Below are 4762 nucleotides of genomic sequence, written 5' to 3'. Positions count from 1 at the left end.
CGACAGCGTCATGGACAAAATTTCCAAAATTCTTTAACCAGAGGCTTTGCATGTTTACTCTGTCTGATAGAGTGATAGTGTTAAAAATTTGAAAGCGATTGGCAAATAAATGAAAGAGATATCTGGGATAAGTGCTTTTAATGTTTTTCTCCTGGCTTTAGATGTGTCAAAGCTTCTTTTTCTTGATTTGTCAAGTCAAAACTTGTCAAGTATTTGGCAGATTTCTGAATATGCAGAGATTTTTCTACTGTCTTATTTTCCTAATTTTTTTTTTGCTGAAGTAGAAGGTTAGCAAAAAGGGCTTTGATCTTCTGTTGTTGGATGGCTTTCTGATGTTACAGGAAAGGTTACACTTGTCTTACAGTAACAGTTCATCAAGTCTACCATCATTGTTAGACTTATGTTCCCGACAATTTTCACCAAATCAAACGTCATATAAAAACCGTTATGGTCTACTTAACCTAGCTGGCATCTTACGTCATGGAAATTGCTAGAAAATGTCCAAATATTGCACCATCGGTCGTAAGACCTGATGAAATATTGCATCACTACCTTCAGTTCAGTTCAGTTCAGTTGTTTTTTATTTCTGACCATCATATCAAAACAATACACGTCAACATAGCAAAGGTCGAGAAAAAGGTAGAAGCGACAAAACGCGAACGTTAAAAACGTGCTTGTGACCGAAGTAAGTTATTGAGTTGAAAAAAAAAAATTTGGCACGGTCGCAACACCTTCAGAAAAATTTAAGATATAAGAAAAAAAAAAAGAAAATGTTAATAAACAAAAAAAAAACAAATAAATTTAGGCTATAGCTTTATTAGCCCACATAGCTTTAGCTGATATATTTAAGATTTGTATGGACAGTTGCTATGAAGATCGGCCATGGTGCGTTATCAAGAGTGCTGATGGTCTTAAGGGGAACACGTCTTGATGCGTTTAGCTCATAGCAAGAAGAGCAAGGCAGGCAAAGAAAACCCCACAAAGAAATCCTACCACGGGCAAAGCCATTTCAAGCGCAACGCACCATAGGCCTTGCACGACTCACAAAATACAGTAGATAGGCTATAACTTGACGACACTGAAAACAATGACGAAAACAACTAAAACAAACTAGCAAAAACAACATCATCATCTTTCGGAAATTCAATTATACCCAGGGAAGTTATGTCTTGAAGATATCAAGCGTGCTTTGATAAAAGTTGCGTTGATAAAGCGATAATTTTAAAACCCAGTCAGCTAAACTCGTCACTTCCACACTGATCCAACGTTAGCAAACGTTGAATTAATGCAAAAACGACAGGCATCGCTAGCTGGGAAGTAGTAGTGGCATGTCACAGTAATATGATAAATTTGGGTTACCGTGTATATGTTTTACACGTTAAACCATAACAAAAGTGATAAAGAAATCCAATTTGGCATGTTAGAAAAATAGATAAATAATCAGACAATAGCATGACGATCCAGTCCAAGATATTGATATAAAAAACAACTGGTTGGAGCACATGGCCACCGCTTCACCGAAAGATGGCGATTGGTCGAAGAGGATGGAGAAACTTCTGAAGACTCTGTAGAACTTCTGTGGACAAAAAACACAAGAACCAGAAGGCCAGTAGGAGTACTTACAACCTTACTATTTTGCTAATGAATCTACACACATTGGCCTATCATTTCTGGGCAAAAAAAATAATATTAGCATGTTTGGTGCATGTGATACTTAGATAGGATCATTTTAAGAAAGATTTAGCTTGTTCATTTTTAATTTAAAGGCTTTTACAGTTTTGCATTCATTTCTTATAGTAGGGGGAAGCTTGTTCCAAACTGTTGGCCCCATGTACCGTATTGATTGTTTGCAAGTGTTAATTCTACAATATATCGGAATATAAGGAGAATTACTTCTTGTTGTTAGGCTACTTGATTGTTTACACATAATTAAATCATTGAATGTTGTGGGAAGTAGCCTTTTTGAATATTTAAACATGAAAGTTACAATCTCTGTAGTTTTCATGTGGTTAATTGATTTTAAATTGTTGAGTTCCATTACACCTTTTACGCTTTCTCTGCGGTCAATGTTAAATACAGTACGAAGAAAGTTATTGCATGTACGTTGTAGCTTTTGCAATGTAGTTTTGTTTTCATGACACCATGTTGAGATACAATATAATATCTGACTCTCAACTAGAGAATGGTAAATGGAGAGAAGTGCTTGTTTGTTTAGGAAAGGCTTAATTTTTTTTGTCACGCAGAGTGTTGATCTTATTTTTTGAAGCAAGATTTCCATATGAGATTTCCATGACAAACGCTCGTTTACAATTATTCCCAGAAACTTTATTGAGGCAACTTGTTCTATGTTGTTTTTTCGAATATTTAAGGGTGGGTGGCTTGATAGTGTCTTGCTTCCTTGACTTGAAAATAATATATGTTTGGTTTTGGTGACATTTAGAGACAATCGATTTGTTGATAGCCATTGATCTATGCATACAAGCTCTTGATTTGCAATATCATATACAGCAGAAACGGTTTTATTTTTATACATAATGGTGGTGTCATCTGCAAACATAATTGCAGTTCCGTGTTGAAGGCAGTTAGGAAAGTCATTTACATAAATCAGGAATAGAAGAGGGCCTAAGATAGACCCTTGTGGGACACCCAAAGATATGTTGTTAACGTTAGAAGATAGTGTGCCATTGAAAACAACTCTTTGTTTTCTATTACTCAGGTAACTCATGAACCAATCATAGGCCACGCCTCTTATTCCGAAATGATATAATTTAGCTAGCAATATTTTATGGTCGATGGTGTCAAATGCTTTAGATAAATGAAGAAAGATTCCTAATGCAAGATGGTTGTCGTTTAGTATACTGGTGATACTTTCTATTAGCATTGAAGCAGCATGGCTTGTGGAATGATTTATTCTGAAACCAAATTGATTGTTATAGAAAAATTTATGTCTAATTAAAAACGAGTATAATCTGTTGTACATGATTCTTTCTAATATCTTTGAAAACACAGGTAGTAGGCTGACTGGTCTGTAGTTGTTTGAATCTTTGCAGCTACCCTTTTTAAAGATAGGTATCACCTTCCCCAACTTAAATGTATTTATGAATTTTCCACTCGTTAAAGATAAGTTAAATATATGAGTTAAAGCATGCAGTATATTGTTTGGGGTTGACTTTACAACTATGGATGGTATTTCATCGATGCCACTGCTAGTTTTTGCTGGCATAGTATGAATAATATTGTTAATTTCATTCAAAGTAGTTTGATAAATATAAATTGTCTCAGAGCATGGAGAATCGAGATATGTTGAAAATGTTGTATTTGATTTGGGAATTTTTTTTTGTAACAACGGTTAACCTTTGAACAACGGTTTGAATTGCGTGACAATGTCTTTCATTATTGCGTCACAGTTACTGTCTACGTGCATTTGAGATATCGCAAATTATTCTAGTCATTCGTAAAATTGTTTGTTGGAAGTCAGTCGCATATTTAACTGTTTGCTTGGTGCTTGCTAGCTGGACAAATTTTCCGTCTTTTATCTAAGTAATCTGTTCTGTAATGACAAGTTTTAGTGGTGTACGGCGTTACATCCAATTTCGACAGCCAGGTGGCTAATTTTACAGAAATACAAGTTTGAATAGACGTTTCGAAGGAGTGTTTCTTTTTCGGTCATTACATGCAGACGAACGGATTCGGGAATCTTACGGTACAGTTTTCCCACGAAGAGATTATGGTTTACCGCTGTGACCATAAAAAATAAAAGACGTTTTTCTTAGCTGGTAGGCCAAGAAGCACTTGAAGGCATAAATAATAAAAGACGAGTTCTTGTCAGTTGGTAGGTCAAGAAGAAATTGAAGCAAAAAAATAAAAGACGAAGTTGTTAGCTGGTAGGCCAAGAAGCACAAAGAAAAAATAAAAGACGAGTTCTTGTCGGTTGGTAGGTCAAGAAGAAATTAAAGCAAAATAATAAAAGAAGATCTTGTCGGTTGGTAGTCTACAGAAGCAAAAAAAAATAAAGACATTTCTTCTCAATTGGTACTGAAGAACTTCAAGTTAAAAATTAAAGGCGTTTCTTTGTTGGTTCTGAAGAAAAAACAACATTGACATTCATTTGAAGAAAAAAGATTAAAGACAATCGATCTGTGCTTGAAGATTCAAGTGAACGAACCCAACCAAGTTTTGTGGAACTCTAGGACTTCATATACCCGTACAACTACGGTATCGTGCATTTAAATTATTTTTGTATTTTTACGGTCTTTGCAGTTAAGTTTTTTATAACTTAATTTTGTGTGTTTGTGTAACTTAATTTTTTTAATTGTTAAATTTAGCCCCAACATTTAATATGTCTACACTCGGTGGCGACAGGGACTCGAACGCCGTCGACTCGACTGAGTTTAAGCCTGATGGTGTTCTTTGCGGTCGGGCAGGCCATTCTGGGGAGGGACCCAGTAACGATGAGACTAAGTCAGTTCGAGAGGCCCGGCATCTTAGACGGGATATTTTGACTCAAATTGGGGAACTTTCTGTAGCCCTAGGTTCTTTGAGTGATAAGCAGAAACTGTTAATTTTTAGATCTAAGTTCTCTACTTTGGAAGAGGAATTACGGCATTTCCATGCTCTTTTGACTAAAATTTTTAACTCTGCAATTTTGGCAGAACTTCGTGATAGGGTAGATCCCGAATATAACTCGTTAAAAAATAACTTCGAACAAAAAGAAAGTGAGTTCTCAGATATGTTGAATGCTGACATACATCCTGAGGATAGC

The sequence above is a fragment of the Aplidium turbinatum genome, chromosome 1 (genome assembly GCF_918807975.1).
Source record: "Aplidium turbinatum chromosome 1, kaAplTurb1.1, whole genome shotgun sequence".
Classification (NCBI taxonomy): Eukaryota; Metazoa; Chordata; class Ascidiacea; order Aplousobranchia; family Polyclinidae; genus Aplidium; species Aplidium turbinatum.
The sequence above is the reverse complement of the archived record's forward strand: the minus strand, read 5'-3'. Positions refer to the sequence as shown.